The following is an 18,766-nucleotide window of genomic DNA, read 5'->3' as shown; positions in this document are numbered from 1 at the left end:
ACAAACAACACACCAAACCAAGCCTACTCCGGTGGAATCGCTGGCGGCGGTTGGACTCGCAATCCAAAGGTCGTCAGTTCAAACACTGGGGTGGAAGGTTCCTTGGAGTAGAAAGAGGTTTGGGTGCTCTCCCCATTCAAGCCTTCGGACTCCCAGGTTCGAGCAGAAACTTGCAATAGAGACCACAAAAGACCCGGGGGTCGTTAATGTGGATGGTTTGATTTTTTTGCTTACAGATATTAGTTTGATTACATTGCTCATAACTGAAAATAGAATATTTTTTTCAGTGTGGTAGAAACCTGGATAGTAAATAAGCTTACGTAAATATTAAAACGAGTCAAATTGAAAAGCTGTCAAAGGCAAACTTATGGGAAATTGGACGAGCTTTCTGGTAAAAATATTTACGAGACTGAAAAATCAAGTCTGTCATATAGAAATTGGCAAAAACCACCAAAAATCCTATTTTTTCAACATTTTTATTTTCAAAACCGCTGTATCTTCCCATGGATTGGACTTAGGACAATGGTCAATATGGAGACTTTTATGTAAAATTGTCTGGGGAATCGATTCCCACTATCGGTTTTTAAAAATTTTGACGTTTAGACCACTTTTCAAAAAAACAGTTTTAGTAAATGATTTTTGTATTTTTTTAGGAGAGACATACCATCCTGCATTTTTCGTCAGTCTTTTTGCTATTTTCTCAAAAATTTTGAGCGAAAAAAAACCGTGACATCACCTTGAAATTTAACTTTTAAACCTAAAAATCAAAAAATCTCATAGAAGTGGCGTGTATTTTTGTTTCAGTGTATTTTTTTTCAGAAAGCCCGTCCAATTTCCTACAAGTTTGTCTTTGACCACTTTTTGATACGATGCAACGGCTTCGAGATACAGTAATTTTTAAATTACAAAACACAAAAATATTTGAAACACTTACACCCTTCTCAAATGTTATTTTCGAGTACTATCGGCTCCATATACACAAAAATGGCTTATATAGGCCAAGAATAACATGTCTACCAACATGAGTGATACAAACTTATGCGACTGTGGGCAGGGTTATCAGGACATCGACCATCTCGTATGGGCGTGTCCAGATCACCAGGCTCACAGAATTAAGTTGAAAGATACCCTCAGGGCCCGAGGAAGACCACCAGAAATCCCGATGCGAGACGCGTTATCTCAACTAGACCTTGATGTTCTCTATCCGATCTATCAGTTCCTCGTAGATTCCAAAATATCCATTTAGTTTTCTTCCAGTTAGTTTTCCTTCAGTTAGTTTTCCTTCAGTTAGTATAACTCGCCTTCACACAAAGCCGTCGTTTCTGGATTGCACCGGAAGCAAAGCAAGAACGCCCCAGCAGCTGGACACCGAGTTGCGGCTGAGGACACAAGCAAAGGCCAGCAGAGCCAACCAAGACCCCTACACAATCCCCCTTCCCATCCCACGCCTTGTCTTTAACATCAATCCCTTCCCTACTAACCCCGAGTAGGCCGCGGGTAATCGGCTCCCCTCCCACTAACATTTACACACAAGATCCTCTGTAATTATTAAGTCAAATGTAATTACAAAAGCCGACTCGGTCCTAACCAGGTCCCAGTACCGAAAAGGACCTAATAAAAATAATTTTATGAAAAAAAAAAATAACATGTCTACAAAGTTTCATTGAAATCGGAGAGGGTCGGGTTCAAAAGTATCAGAAAATTCCTGATTTGAGCTGGAATTGCTCATATATATATATAAGAAGATTATGTTTGAATCAAGTTTGTTTTTTCATTTTTAACATTCAACCTGTTACGCACATCCGTGTATACGTTTTTTTTCTACAAATCTCAAGTATTTGTAAATCTTGTGGCATTGAGCAGTTTACAGTGTCTGCTTCTCCTGAGATTATCTGAGGTACCCTTCAGGTTGAGCACCCCTGAATTAATCCAACACACTCCCGTAATACAATTAGCCAGTCTGCGCCTGCCTATATTCGGCAAGTAGGTATTTCCGTCGCAGGGGAAAATTTCAAATCGCATTAATTACATCGGGGCGTGATTTCCGTACAGCACCCCCTTCAAAAACCAAGCCCGGCCCGGTCGCGGCGTTTACTCTCAAAATATAATTAATTTTTTAATGCGCATTAATTGCGTTGCGTATATACTTTCCCTCTTATTCCAACTTTCTTCTGCGGTGGGTGGCTTCCGCGAGGACAATAACTCACAAACCACCACCACTAGGGAAATCCGGAAGCAGAAAAAAAAAGAAAATTCCGCGCTCGGGAACACACGGATGGAACGGGCAGAAAAAAATATATTAATGAGCTCTTGTTGTGACAGTTAACAAGTTGAAGCTGGAGCAGAGAATAATAGCTCTCTTCTGCACTAGCCTGTTCGTGGCACTTGCTTGGAAAGCCTCCGGAATGGTCCTCCTGCTACATACTTTATTTTATCCCATCAGGCTGGTCCAAAGAAACCCCCGTTTTGCGATTTAATCCGTTCTTTCATCCTCGTTGTAAGAACCAGTCTTTCGTCCCCCCATCGAGCAGGGGGTGGTACTAACTCCCCAGCGCGCCACACGTAGAGTAATAAAAAACACCACCATGCATAATAGATTATGGAGAACTTATAACATCCTTAATCGTTTTTTGGGGGATTGCATTTACATAAGAAGTGAGCGCGCGCGCGCTGAACGAGCAGCAGTTCTTTCTTCGTTCGTTTTCTCTCGATTTAGGCCGACACCGACGACGTGTTGATTTTCACTTACATGTGAGGCAGAAAAACTTTGTCTGTTTCAGAAGCAACCCACCCGAAAAAAGAATCATTTTGTATAAGCCGAAAATTGTTTTACTTCTGCTGAAACGAATTAGACTTTTCCGAATTGTTTGCGTTTGGCGTCAGAATTTTCCCCCCTTTTTTTCCTATCATCACCGTTGTCGTCTGGCTTTACACGTACACATACAAACAGAGAGTACACAAACTCTCTATACTGTAACGTAAATTGAAAGTCCACAGCTGAATAATTGATGCATATTAGAATACGTCGAGAGGGGAAACTCGCCGACACCCGAAAAACCCCGCCTTGAACCGGAGTGGGAGGTTCTAACATTCCACTTACTTATTTATGGCCACTGTCCACTACTTGAGCCACCCAAGAACTCACACACTCCCACATAAAACACAACACATTTCGATCTGGCGATCCGTTCTGCGGTCAAAATGAAAAAAAAAAAAACAAAAAAAAGTTTCTACAAGGACATCCCGCCACACGATTTGGCGCTGGTGGTGTTTGCGTGAGTGAAAGCCTTTTTTTTTGGTCCCTCCAAATCGGATTAGGATCTTTCCGGCGCGGTGTCGTCGTCATCGCCATGTGGGCTTCCTAGAATCAATAATTACGCGCCATTAAATGTGACTTTTTATAGTCGTGTGAAATACCGTGCGTCTCCATCGAACTCATCGCGTGCGTGAAAGGGGCAATAAAGGGAGAAAATTTAATTGAGCATGAGCATGAGCATGAGAGACCACCCATGGTTGTCCTTCTCCGTTGCTGAACAGGACCGTAATATCCTACCAACACAACCGGTCATACGCTTCAACGATCAAATAATGTTTCCCTTATCAACAGCATTCATGAATGCGCTGAAAAGATAAAACATCACGGTCATCAAAACTAGAGCCGTTGCTAATAGGAAACAGTCATTGGCCACCAACGGCGCCCGCCATGTCAGTTTGTAGATCTCGAGGGAACGGGACGGGAATGTTAGTTAGCACAGGCTGCTACCAAGGGTGGGTTCTATACGATATCCACACCCCCGCGTGTGCCGGAAAACTACTTCTACTTGGGATTTTGTTAGTGGGAAAGGGTAATGGCCAGGATTCATCATAGAGGATGATGATGTGGCCCAATAATCAATGAATTTCGTTGAGTGATAGGGTGATGTATTATGTATTCTCAAGGCAAACAATCGGATGATGCGGATGAGACCATTCCCGGTTATTTGGTGTTGAGTTTAGCACAAATGATTTAATCTTAGACAGCCGGCTGTGGAAAGATAGAATCAAAATTGTGTGTGATTAAAAGGTGAAATATTATACTCAGCGTAACACATTTACGTAGAGTTGACCTGAGACTATTTATACTTTTAAGTTTTTATAAGATGAGCGACCAATTAATTACTGATGAGTTATGAGTTATCTGAAGGACTTGAACAATCACGTTGAAACAATATTTGTCACCGTGCTTTACGAGCTATAATGCTAAAATGTGATTTCGCGGGAAATGAAAGGTCAAATATAATTTATATTATGCTAACGCAATTAAGAACGAATCTTCCCATGAAACAATCGCAAATCATAGAACAAAGAAACTCGACTGACTAACGAGAAAGACGATCGCGATATTTGAACTTTACAATCTAACTAAGAAGAAAAAAAAGCCACGTCAATAGAAAGGAATAGACAAACATACAGGTAACCACAAAACGGACTGCCTCAACTGTCATCGTGACAACCAGAGCAAGCCGCATATTCACACACACACACGCGCGCACTCACCCGACAAACTCACCGACGACGAACGACGCGAAAAAACATGCGATCCGTCGGACAGGCATCGCAAAACGGACTGGCTCAACCGTCATTTTTTCAACCAGAGCCAGCCGCACCCTCACACACACACACGCGCGCACTCACCCGACAAACTCACCGACGACGAACGACGCGAAAAAACATGCGATCCGTCGGACAGGCATCGCAAAACGGACTCACAATAAAGGGAGAAAATTTAATTAAACGAAAAGCTTAAAAGTCGTAAAAATCGAAATCTAATAATTTTTAAGTTTGAAAGGCGGCCTGCAAATTAGATGTGACATAAAAAGTAAGGGCATTTGGTAAAGAAACTGCATTAACCAACAGAGCTTTGGTATTCTACAAAACATTTGGCTTAAGCAACTGCAACAATATTTGTATAGAACATTGCATGGTTCCACTCTAATAGAGCAATTTCTGCCCAAACAGGAATTTTTAGGTACTTTTTTCTCGACCCTCTTCGATTTCAACGAAACTTTGTAGACATGTTATCCTACGCTTATATAAGCCATTTTTGTGTACATTGAGCCAGTTCCACTCGATAATGACATTAGAGCAATTCTCTGAGATTTCGGTCATTCGTTTTTTTCTGTATTTTTTAATCCGACTGAAACTTTTTTGGTGCCTTCGGTATGCCCAAAGAAGCCATTTTGCATCATTAGTTTGTCCATATAAATTTCCATACAAATTTGGCAGCTGTCCATACAAAAATGATATGTGAAAATTCAAAAATCTGTATCTTTTGAAGGAATTTTTTGATCGATTTGGTGTCTTCGGCAAAGTTGTAGGTATGGATATGGACTACACTGAAAAAAAAATGATACACGGTAAAACATTTTTTGGTGATTTTTTATTTAACTTTTTGTCACTAAAACTTGATTTGCAAAAAAACACTATTTTTTATTTTTTTTATTTTTTGATATGTTTTAGAGGACATCAAATGCCAACTTTTCAGAAATTTCCAGAATGGGCAAAAAATCTTTGACCGAGTTATGATTTTTTGAATCAATACTGATTTTTTCAAAAAATCGAAATATTGGTCGCAAAATTTTTCAATTTCATTTTTTGATGTAAAATTGAATTTGCAATCAAAAAGTACTCTAGTGAAATTTTGATAAAAGGCACCGTTTTCAAGTTATAGCCATTTTTATGTAACTTTTTTCAAAATAGTCGCAGTTATTGATTTTTTAAAAATAGTGCCCATGTTTGCCCACTTTTGAAAAAAATATTTTTGAAAAGCTGAGAAAATTCTCTATATTCTGCTTTTTCGGACTTTGTTGATACGACCCTTAGTTGCTGAGATATTGCCATGCAAAGGTTTAAAAACAGGAAAATTGATGTTTTCTAAGTCTCACCCAAACAACCCACCATTTTCTAATGTCGATATCTCAGCAACTAATGGTCCGATTTACAATGTTAAAATATGAAACATTCGTGAAATTTTCCGATCTTTTCGAAAAAAATATTTTCAAAATTTTTAAATCAAGACTAACATTTCAAAAGGGCCAAACATTCAATATTACGCCCTTTCAATATGTTAGTCTTGATTTAATTTTTTTTTTGAAAATATGTTTTATTTTTACCGTGTATCATTTTTTTTTCAGTGTAGTCCATATCCATACCTACAACTTTGCCGAAGACACCAAATCGATCAAAAAATTCCTTCAAAAGATACAGATTTTTGAATTTTCACATATCATTTTTGTATGGACAGCTGCCAAATTTGTATGGAAAATTATATGGACAAACTAATGATGCAAAATGGCTTCTTTGGGCATACCGAAGGCACCAAAAAAGTTTCAGCCGGATTAAAAAATACCAAAATTAAAGAAAAAAGACAGATTCCGTAGAGAACTGCTCGTTAGAGAAAGGCGTAAGTGTTTTAAATATTTTTGTATTTCGTAATTTAAATATTGCTGTAACTAAAGCCGTTGCATCGTATCAAAAAGTGGTCGAAGACAAACTTGTAGGAAATAAGCTGGGTTTGATATCTTGTTCTTAAGGTACAGATTCAAGAATATTTATATAGATACCATTTTTGCATGGACAGTACGTATGGAAACTTGTATGGACGAACCGTTGACACAAAATGTATTCATTGGTCAGATAAAAGGCTCCTACAAAGTTAAAGTCAAATAAAAAATAAATAAAAACGAACAAAATACCAAAATGCTGTTTTCTGGAAGAATTGCTCTAGTAATTAAAGTGATTCCATCAGTCATACAGCTGACCCCCAATTCATCATTCCAGCCCCCCTTTTAACCACTCCCGGACGATAAAGTAATCCTCTAGAACGTCGGCAAATGGTGTTTCGTGGTTTCTATTGTTTGCCGGGGACAAAAAGTGTGACCTAATAAATCCCCTAACCAACCAAACAACCTTCCGTTTCCCGGCACTTTTTCTTCAAAGGAGCACCAGTCAGAATCTCGTTTTGGTCGCTCCACGCGGCAAACTGGTGTGACAAACAAAAACCCCCGGACAAACACTCCGGAGAAGCCGCGTCGTCGACGTGAACGCGCAGAGAGGTCAATTTTGCAGTCAGTCAGCTTTTTATCTACGGTGGCCAGAAACGACCCCCGCTAGTTTGCACCACAAACACATTGCAAAAGAGGAGAGGAAGAAGAAAAAAAAATGTTATAAACCCACAAAGCTTTTATGCCAGCTAGGCTGGAACGGGACGCGTTGTTCCTGGGTCCTGGGGTCGGTTCGGTCGCCCAAGTCCGGTAGCCTTCCGAGGCAAGGCATAAATGGCCTTCGTCTTTGTCATGTGTACAAACATACACATTCTTCACTCTCTGTGATTGACAACAATGGAAAGTGTGGGGACGAAAGTACAAAACCGTTGAGCCTTTTCTTGCTTTCGCGTCTCCACCGAAGAAGGGGGTTTCCCATGCCAAGACCATACACACGGGTTTGGATTGATATGAACGCAACGTAAAACTAGCCCAGCGGACCAGCATAACGTGCGTCCGTCCTTTGAGAATGTCTCCAAGCTTGAAGGAGCGCGGGCGCGTCCTTTGACTTGGCGGACATTGAAGGATTACAATTTCATATGTACTCCTCGTAACAAACAAACAGACCAAGGGTTCGTATTGTGTCGTTGGAGAGATCGTGAATATTCTGGTACTTTGTCAACTTTACTTTGAACAGCTCTATTGTGTTGTTCGCGCGCAATATCTGCCAGCTGGGGTAAGCTACATGACTTGGCTAGGCTCGGATAGTATCAGAGTATTGAATAAATTCCGAAGACATCCTTTTGTTGCTCCGCAGATACCTCCAATAGACAACAAACATTAAGGAAAAGTATCGGTATCGGGTAAATTTTCATTTTAAGTCGTCTTTTGGGTTATGATTAATTGATTAGAAACCTAAAAAATGCTTAAAAAGGTAGTTTATGCAATAAGTTGCAAAAAGAAGATTTTTTCAGCACGAGTTGTCCAACGAGGTTTAACGAGTTATTTTTGAGGGTTTGCTGTGATGCTATTGACAGAATTAGTCGTAGAAGGCGTAGGTTGAGAGATAAAATTTTGCTGTCTTCGACAAAGTTGCTTGGATTGGCCTGCCCAAAAACTTTCTAGAAAAGAACCAAAATATTCCTGGCAAGATATTTTTTTAAAACACTTCAATAGTACTCTTAACCCTCTACAGCCCAATTTTTTTTTCGAAGATTTTTATTTTTCTCGTGTTTAGGAGGTTATTTTGAGTAACTTTTGTTATACGAAAAACTTTACTTCTCTTGTTTTATTTTTAGTATTTTAATTTGCATTTATCTTGTTTAGTTTTTGTCTGTTTTTTGTAGCATTTGGCCTATTCTATCATCTAATATAATTACATTTTGCCTATCTAATTTTTCACGTTTTAACAGTCACTTTTTCAATTTTTTGCTTGTTTTTCACATTTTCTGCTATAGAATGGCACCATCATCATTTAAATTGTAAAAAAATGCATAGAGACATAGTCTGAAACACTACACAAATTACTGCATACTTCTTTTTACTGAAAATATAGGAAATGTTAGTCAAAAACACAGCAAAAGTTGACCCCTAAAAAAAAGACATTTTAAAAAACATTGGCAAAGTCACATAAAACAAGTCAAACATCCAAACCGTTTTTTTTTAAATTTCAAGAGTTCTTCTTTCTGATACTTTTAAAATATCAAAAATTGGTTGAAAAATTGATTTTTGGCGATTTTTTAGATCGAAGCCCGTCTAAAGGCAGGGTTAGGTTGTAGAGGGTTAACATTTGCAACATCTCTTATGAATACACCAAACATCCAAAACTTTACCATTATTTGGAGAATCCATTTTCCACTTAATTTTGCGATCTTGAACCACTGCGCATTTTGAACAACCTTATCCTTTTTGTAGAAACAGCGAGTTAAAAATAAAAATGTTGAAAAAAAGGGTTTTTGCTGTTTCTGGTGGTCGAATTTATAGATGATCCAATAATTTTTTTTTAAACAGCTCAAGATGTTGCAAAAGTCATAAGCAAATTGCAAGATCGCATGACTCTTGAAAAAATATAAAAATAAATTTAAAAACACTGAAATCATTCATTAAACAATTACTTTTCCAAAAGTGATCCAAAAGTAAAAAAAATCAAAAACCTATCGCGAGAATCAAATCTCCAGACAATTTACCACTGTCCTATGCTTTTGAAGATACAGGGGTTAAAAGAATGTTGAAAAGACAAGAGGTTTTTCCTTCTTGTGATTTTTGGTCTTTTTTATAAGTAAGACTTGATTTTTCTAACTTGAAAATATATTTAATTTTCGTCCAATAAGTTGCTCGTAAGACTTTTTGCAATATCTTGAGCCATTTTTACAAGCAATATTTAGATCATCTGCAAATTTGACATTTAAAATATTATAATCATAAAATCTCATAGAAATAGCTTGTATTTTTATTCCATCGTATTTTTTTTTTTCAAAAAGTTATTCTCGATCTAATGTAAAGCGATCTCACGTAAAACCAGCAGGATCTAGACCAAATGTTATCCATTTTGGCACAAATATGGAATGGAAGTTCCTTGGCCAAAATAATTAAACCAGCATTTTTTTTGGCGATTAGGGTGGTCCTATTCGAAATAAGGTGGTAAAAAAACGTTTTCCGACGATTTTTCAAAAAGATTTTTGTTTAAATCATAAATCCGGAACGGCTGAACCAATTTTAGCTCGCCGCGTTGCAAAAGAAATGTGATTAGCTTAGCTTTAATGAAAAATACAAAAAGGCATATTAAAAATAGCTGAATACACATTTAGATCAAATAATAACATTGTTTGAACGGATTTCATGCTTCATCGAAAAAAGTTCCCAGTGCATTGGGTAGAAAGGTAATATCTAGAGAAAGTAACATCTCAGAATCCTGTTAAAAGACATGCACCATCAAATCGCAATTCGCAATTTTCAGTGTAAGAACGGGCCTTGACCGATCTTATGCACCAGGTTCCCGACGAATACGCACTGCCCTTACACCTACATCTCACCCTTGCTCTGAGTCAGTACGAGCAGCACGCTAGAACACGCTTTGAGTGTTCGTGCCAGGCATGCACACCTTCTTTTCCGGTTACGCATTTTAACTCGGCCGGGGGTGGTACATTACGAAGGGGTTTGATGTAAGTATAAGCGCCTAACCATTTATAGTGTGCCTATCAATTTTCAGTAAAGCAAAAAACTGTTTAATTTTTAGTTTGAATTCAAAAACTAGTTGTTATTTTACTGTGTATTGTTTTCTCCTGAAATCTTTCCTAGTGTTAAGTCGTGTTTATATGTTGCTATTTCTTTTGTCGCGGTGTTTTGTTACAATTTTTGATCCTAAGCATGTTATAAAAGTTTACCAAAAATACAATAGTAATATTTGTGTTAATCCTTTAACCATTCCATAAATTGAGTAAGGGCTCAAACCTTACTTGTTTGAAAAAAAAAAGGGTGAGGATTGAAAACAATAGACAGTAAAATAGAATTTATTTTATAAAAATCAAGAATCAATTGTAAGAGAATGATGATCATATTTTAAAGAATAAAAATTAGAAGCTAGATGTATTAGATGTAAAATTAGACAATAGTTAATAAAAAGAGATACAAAACAAGCTAAGATTATAGTAATGATAATTTAAAGGACAGATAAAGAATTATTCAAATAAATAAATTCGCAATAAAATCAAAAAAGATTAGGCGAATGATAAATAGACTTGATATTACTAGTACATTAAGGAAAAGTATATTTTTAAGGAAAAAAACAAAGTTTGTTACAGCAGTATCAATTGGTAAAAAAAGAGTGGAAAAGCTTTGAGAGATAAGAGAATCAAAAGTTAGTAAAATCAAAATCAAATGATTAATATAGAAGAATGAATGAAGAAGCTTTGAGAGATAAGAGAATCAAAAGTTAGTAAAATCAAAATCAAATGATTAATATAGAAGAATGAATGAAGAAGTGAGAATCAGTAGAGCAAAATAAAAATAGGAGATAGGTGGTAGCTGAGAATGAAAAGAAGAGAAACCCCGTTCTGCGATGCTCAGGTACATCCACAGCAGTTGACTCAACATACTGCGAATCAAAACAATACCGTCTACAATCACAAATTACTTCCCTTTCCCACATTGTCGCGCCCCTTTCTTTTAGCCGTCTCGACTCTGACCCGCGGTGGTCAAAGGTTTACGATCCGTTTCCACAGGCCACCAGCTAGGTCATCATGAAAACCAAGCCAACGTGGAGGTAAGAAAATAGGACACTCGCAAGGAACCAGAGCTATACTGTTCTGACCAAGATAATTCGGATGATCTAACAGAACTACGGATGTAGTTAGTTACGCTCCTTCCAGGATGTTCCTTACGTGGACGTCAACCGAAGAGCACGCAACAAGGTCAGTGCCATTGCATGCTCTTAGGTATCAATCCTTGGCCTGCAAAGACATGCACCATCAAATCATAGAAAAAAAATTATCAGCTGGAAGCTCTTTAGTCTCAGCATACAAAATTTTGATTTGATCTGTAGTGTTTTCAACTATGTTTTTTTTTAATTTCTTAGTTTGCAATTTAATTTCTTAGTTTGCAATTCAACAAGTTAAAATTGGTTCAGAATGTGGTTTTGGCGAAAATTAAAAATTAAACGTAATATACCAAACAATTTTGGATAGGACCACCCTATTCGCGGTAAAATACTAAACTTGAGCCAAATCGGGGAGCACTTTTGATCTGGATCCTGGTGGTGTTTCTTGCATTTTGCATCAAATAAGATTAATTTGAGAGAATATTCGTTTCTCAGTATCCTGTTTACAGAATTCAACCATATCCGGAATTTAAAAAATAAGACACTTTAAATTAGGTTTAGCATATGCAGCAAACCTCTGACTGGTTCTATCATAAATCCTCACCGCAAATAACTCAAATGGAGCACGCATATCACTGCGGGGAGGAGCAATCAATAACCAGCGTCGCAACATAAATTTCGATTCCATCCATGGAACGAGATCACATAATAATAAAAATAGGTACCATCCTCCTCCTCCTGCTTCTGGAGTCTTCGCTCTCCTTTCATTCCCAGCACACGTCGCTCCAGTCGAAAATCAACGTCAGTGTGTTTGCCACCGGGATGCTGTCGTTCCCCCCGAAACATCGTGACTCATTCTTACTTTTTCTCGGTTTTCTTCCCCGTGTCGGAACAGGGAACGAGATGTGTCTGACGGTGTTATTTTATCCATTAAAAACACATACAACGCGCAAAACTGTAACGAATAAAGCCCACGATTGGTGGTGGATACGTCGGTACGCTCAGCAACAACAGCAAAGTTATTTTCAAAATAAAAACTTGGTCGAAAAAGGGAGAAGAGAAGCCATCGTCAGACACGAGCTCGTTGCGGGTGGAAAAGGGTGACTTTCCAGCGCACGGGCCACGGATAATTGGTTCCGCTCGATCAGATGACTCGGGCGAGTCTTTCGCCCCCAGGGGTGAAACAGGGAAAGCCCAAGCCCACCGCCATCAGGTGATGGAACGAAGGATATACACACCTCGCTAGGTGCTGCTGGATTGGCACAGGACTGCTCTAAGAAAAACTGTTGTGTTCCTAAATTCGGACAATATTTTTTCTGTAAATTTGCTTGTTTAATTTTAAAAGCAAATTTAGTCTTCAAACAAACAAGAATCTACCCACAAAACACCTCGCGTCTCCAATCCGTTCAGAATGTATTGAGTCCGGAAATTGGAACCTTACGGTACAGGATGGCTTTAACACTAGCCCTGCCGTAGCTTTCGCAGCTAGAATAGGGCTTCGCTTGCCTGTTCGAATTTTCACCCCATTGCAAAGGGTGGATCGACGGCGACCGGAACTGCTCGCTGCGCCTGCGAGGCAATCCTTCCGACAGTATCGCATCGCGTTTCCGGCCCTAAACGAGGAAAATATCAAGGTGTAATGTAATAATAAAAAGAAATTTCTTCGCCCAGGTGAAACTTTGGAGGAAGAGGATGTTCGCAGTATTGGCGGCATACGGATTAAGAATGTTTACAGTCGGAAAAGAGGCGAAGCTTGGAATGAAATTTTCGCGCGAAATGAGAACGAAGTAATTGAATTACCTCGAAGGGGATTAGTTTTGAGCTACAACCGTAAATTCGTTCAATTGTTTTTAAGCAAAGATATCCAACGAACACCAACATATTCCTGGCTTAAATGGTGTTCAATTTGAGCGCTCCCAAAAACCTATCAAACGTTAATGAGATGGAAAATCAAACTCTTCTACAAAGTGCTGTCGTACATTCCCCTACTACTCTGTCAAAAAGTCGTTATCAATTTGCATTTAGACTGTGATTTTAACATTTCCCTCCCGCCACATTACCACACGATACCCAGTCCTCCACACTCGGTGAACAATAACAACATTGGGCAAAACTTTTGCGCCTGTTCCACGTTCCAATATGCTAATGATGCAATGTTGTCAAACATGCTTATCGGGATGTGTTTGCTAGAGTAAGGGCCTTCTTGTGGGTTTGTGAATCTGAATTGCTTAGTTTAATCCGGCAACGATTTTTCAATCTTTTAAAATTTCGTCATACAAAGCAAAAAAAATACTAATAATTTGAAAATTTGATCATGATTTAATATTGCCTCAATTTATGTCGAAAAAGTGAGATTACACATAAAATGAGGCAATGTTACACATTCCCTAATGTAAAATTACACATTTGAACAGTTCTTTCAAAAGTTTCATAAAAAAGTTTTATGCGGAAAAATCTGAATTCAAATATATCTTAATGAATAATTTTGTTCTCTAAAAAAGGAGGAAGTGGGCAAGCATTTCTTCAATTTTACAAAACAAGTAGTTTAATTAGTGAAAATCAGGAAACTGTATAGAGTTAGGAGCGAGTCTTCAGCCTGTCAAACATACGAGAATTATCCCTGTATTTTGATTAGGATGAAACTTTGTCCATTTATTACATATGTTCAAATAGGTCATTTTGTAGCATCATTGGTTCCCCAATACAAGTCTCCATACAAACTTAAGAGTTGTTCATACAAATGTGCTATGAAACGTTCGGAAATCAGTAGGGGAAAGTGGGGCAAGTGTAACAAGCTAAGGAAATGCTCGTTATTACCCATTAAAAACGTTAAAAAATCTGTCGGATTTTTTAGAATCATCATCATTAGATAACAAAATAATATTTTACTAAATATTTGACAGTTTTTGCGAAAAAAAATATGTTAAATTGTAAATTTTCATATCATATCATTCATATCGTGTATGGGCAATTTTTTAAACAGTTTATCAGTTTTTAAGAACTTTTATGTATTTTTTTCACAATAAAATATGTTGCAACAGCAATTCGTATTTTTTTCCATACTAAAAATCCATATGGTACACTTGCCCCACCTAAACAAGATTTTTTAAAAGCTCTCTACAAAAATAACCAAAACATAAATCATACTTTATTATACGTGCAAGTCATTGATAGGGACACTACCGATCTAGGAAAAATAGCATTTTAATAAAATGAGCCTTAAAACGAACCCTAAGCCTTATTTTGTACTTTCCAAATATTATAAGGAAACAAAGATTTTGAAAAGAACTTCATTTAATCTTATGCCCCGTGGCGTTTACGTCGTTTTGGCGGTTATGTGGTAGTAGAATCAGCTAATTGTATTGCTAGCAACAATTCCTCATACTGGAAATAATCAAAATTGTAAAAATTACGGCCTTACGAGCGATTGTTCCTCTTGCCCCATATGGTCGTCTTGCCCCACCTTCCCCTAACTGAATAATCTCAAGAATTTCTATAATTGCTGATTTTTTTTTAAATTTCAAGAACTTTTGTTTTTTAAATAGATTTTTTGAACATTATAATTTCTTACAATTTTAGTATAAGAAATTTTAAAAAATTAAGAAAATTCGGCATCAAAATCTATATCAATGTTTAATTTTAATAGCTTCAAATTATAGATTTTAGATTTTTTTTAAAATTAGTTGGAACTTTTGATTTTTTTAAGGTTTTTTTTTTAGAGTTTATCATTTTTGTTTTTGTTTTTAGGAATATAAAGATTTTGAAGAATTTTAATTCAAAATATAGGAATATTTGAAATTCCTGATCGATTTGCTGTCTTTAGCAACATTTCGCAGATTTTGCACCATCCTAAACTCTACTCTAGCTCAAAAGATTAATTTTTAGGTCCCCTTGAACATAATAAACCTGATAAAAAGTTGTAAACTAACAGGCTCTCGTCACAAATAAACAATCAATTACAATAAAAAATAGAATTTGAAAATTATTTAGTGGTAAAAAGTCAGGTAAAAAAATCGGAAAATACCTGTGTGAAATTATTATTAAGTGCACCGTTTCCAAGTTATGACCTAAAACCGAGGGGGACGTCACTCCGCGATAACACACTAAAACGCACAAAAACGAGCTCGAAAAGCATCAACGCTACTCATCGTGCCGAGTTTTCACATAACGCCACCTTAAAGCAAGTTATCGCAAGTTAACGCGCGTTAAAGCGAGTTAAAGCGACCAGCGTCTGCTCGACTTTTAAGCCAGGGAAATCTATCTTGCAACCTTGCCGTCGAGCAGTTTTTGGTCATGTTTGGCAACTCGGTATTTGTTTTGGTTTGTTTTCAAGCAGTTTTGACAGAAAGAAAAAAACAATGCAAAAATTGCGATTTTTCGTCAACGGCCGGAAAAGTTTGCTCCGGTGTGATCGCCGGCTCCACCGTCCACATAGCACGGCGCACGTTTTGACGACCGGAAAAGTTAACTTTACTCACATCAAGTGCTTAAGACGGACTTTGGCGAAAAATCCTGACGCAAACTCAAGAAGGAGCAAAGTTTTTGGGTAATGTTTTTCTGGCAGTGCGATTAAGTGATTTTAGTTGTGATTTTTATTGTTTTTGTAGCCAGATAATCGAGTCGCTTGGATGTAGATCAGTCTGACCGCTGAAAGGCGCACCACCACGCTGCATCACTAGCGTCGAAACGTTTGCCGGCTGTCCTCGTTTGTGGGGGCCATCACGATCAGCGATCTGGTCAAGGGCACACTCGGTCCGAAGGGAATGGACAAGATTCTGGTTGCGCATGGCCGCAGCGCCGGCCAGGTTGAGGCCTGGCAGCGAAGATCCTCGTGGACATAAGTCCTGGAAGCGCGACGAGGTTGGCGATGGAACGACTTCCGTGACGGTGCTGGCGTCAGAGTTGCTGCGAGAGGCGGAAAAGTTGATCGAGCAAAAGTTGCACCCGCAGACGATTATCGCCGGGTGGAGAGCTACCACGAAGGCACATTCGGCGCTGATTACCGCGGCTCAGGACAATTCGAAGGAGGTGGAAAAGTTTCTAGAGGATTTAATGAACATTGCCTGGATGACGCTCAGGTCGAAAATTCTGTCTCAGCAAAACTACTTTGCCAAGTTGGCCGTCGATGCCGTGATGCGGTTGAAGTGATCTGGGGAATTAAAATCAAGGTTTTTGGATCGAGCATCAAGATGGACTCGATGGCGAAGATTGCCGAGAGGGAGAAGATGAGGGAAAAGGTGATAACCCGGACCAGGTTCGTCTCGGTCGTTGCGATCTGTTCGAACAGGTCATGATCGCTGAGGACACGCTACTGCGCTTCAGCGGAGTTCCCCTCGGAGAGGCCTGTACCGACGAAGCGGATCGTTCGCTGCACGACGCTCTTTGCGTGTTGGCCGCGGAAACGTCCGGTGAGGAATCGATAGCCATGGAAGCGTTCGGTCTCGCTCTGCTCTAGCTGACGACGACGACGACGATCGCCGACAACGAAGAGTACCGTTTGTAACGCTTATCTAAACGAAGAGTAAGAATGTTGGAGAGGGGGTTTGCAGGACTTTTTTTATGTTAATGATTATTTTCTTTGCAGGTGCACGTGTAGTCAACATGCCCATCGAAGGACGCTGCAGCGATGGCCGGACCTGGACATCCTGGACAGCCGGATCATGCTGCTGGAGCAAAAATTTAACGAAAAGATGATTGTTTCTATTAAGATGAACAAAACTACTAGTCAGATGAGTTTTAAATATAGTTAGAATACTTTATCAACATGAACTGTAAAAGAGACTGTAATGCTACTTATAAATATACTTAAAAATAGAACTTGATTTAAACGAAATCCAACCACGTTCTGGGAAAACTCTCATAGCGCTACCGACACTCTTGCTGTAGACGCTTCCTCCACAGCAGACAGATTTGTGTTTCAGCCGGTAGAACAGTTGCAGGGTAGACTTCCGGCTCGTGCAATCAATTGCAGCGACTGAGCAATCAAGTACGCATACAACTTTTTTTTCTAGAAGTAGACATTGGCAAAGTTGAACATCACACTAGCTCAGGATCGCAACTTCAGGATGTTCCAGTGAGGTGGCTTCAATTCCGCTTTCAAGGTTGTTTCCGCTAACACTCTCGTCCGGAATGTGGTGGAGGTCACGTGAAGTTCGTTCAACAACAGTTTATTTCCAACCGAATCCGTCTGGTCCGTCGGCACCGAATGAACCGACCTTTGTCTTCGACCCTCCAGAACTTCACCAGCACGGCGTCGGCACGTTTGTTGTTCTTGAAGTCGCACCTCCTCCACGTCGTTCGGCGCGTTGAACCCAGCGCAGACACTACGGAACACCTCCAGGTGTTGATTCGGACGTTACAACTTGATTCCCTTGATAAGGACTTCCTCCTGCAACCGATCTTGCCGCAGTTCCTAGATTCCCCATTTCAGCAGGTTTTCAGCGGAGACGACGTCGATCCGATGCGCAAGCTGCAGCAGCTTCCCAAGGAGGTCCTTGCTTAGCTTTTCCAGGTCGTCCAGCTTTTGCAGCTTTGCGTAAATCTCCTGCAACTGCAGTGAGACGCTGGAATTCGCCGTTTCGGAGTTCGTCGACTTGCCGTTCATTCCACCTTTGGAATTGATCGAGCGTCGGTCGGATCCGTTCATCCTAACCTCAATCTGCGACACGACCAATTTCACCGAAAAGCGACCACAGGGCCGGAACTCCACTTCTCCCGGGTCCGCAACGTACTCCAGCGACCGGATTTATGCAAAACACAAGACAAAACGCGTGAATTAGTATTTCTTAATTTTTTTTAGCGGACGGTAAACAATGCCGACCTTTCAGGTTGCAGTTGCTGCCGTTCTGTCCGGATGCTGCCAACATGCTAAAGCCGGGCCGCTGTGTCCTGCTTACTCCTGTCCGGGTGCCCCCGTTTTTTTTTTAAATCGACGATCGAGTCCGGTGACGGAGAAAAAAATGGCAAAACAAACTGCTCGACTGATTTGACATCGAGAACTGTCATTTGCTCTTGACAGTTCTCGCTGTCAAAAAAATCGAGCAGTGTGATGCAAAAACGCAAGAAAAGGTAAACGAAAAAGCGAGTTAACGCGGTTATCGCAAGTTAAAGCATGAAAAAGCGGAAAGGTAAAAGTGAACGCTGAAAAGGTTAGCAAAGGAATCTTTATCGCTCGGTCAACGCGGAAGTGTCATCCCCCTCGCCTAAAACAATAAATTATAAAAAAAAACATTTATTTTTAATTTTAAAAAATTGTGATAATTTTTGTCCATCTCTGATTTCTAAGTGCTACTAAATTATCCCTTATTTTTCAATCGACGATATCTTAGAAACTATTGATCTGATTTTCTTCAAAAAATTAAACCGTGATTTTCTCATTTGTTAAAAAAAAACATACTTTTACATATTTCTAAACCACGTCTTACATTTC

The 18,766-nt window shown here is 39.0% G+C and overlaps 1 protein-coding gene and 1 pseudogene across 1 annotated transcript in view; both read left to right on the top strand.

Annotated features, from left to right (window-relative positions):
• The window catches only part of LOC120423190 (uncharacterized), a 65,250-nt gene that overhangs the window by 9,439 nt on the left and 37,045 nt on the right, over positions 1-18,766 (top strand). The window lies entirely within an intron of this gene.
• LOC120423225 (T-complex protein 1 subunit beta-like) lies at positions 16,037-17,037 on the top strand (annotated as a pseudogene).

This window comes from Culex pipiens, chromosome 3 (genome assembly GCF_016801865.2).
Source record: "Culex pipiens pallens isolate TS chromosome 3, TS_CPP_V2, whole genome shotgun sequence".
In the NCBI taxonomy this organism is placed as follows: domain Eukaryota; kingdom Metazoa; phylum Arthropoda; class Insecta; order Diptera; family Culicidae; genus Culex; species Culex pipiens.
The sequence above is the reverse complement of the archived record's forward strand: the minus strand, read 5'-3'. Positions and strand labels throughout refer to the sequence as shown.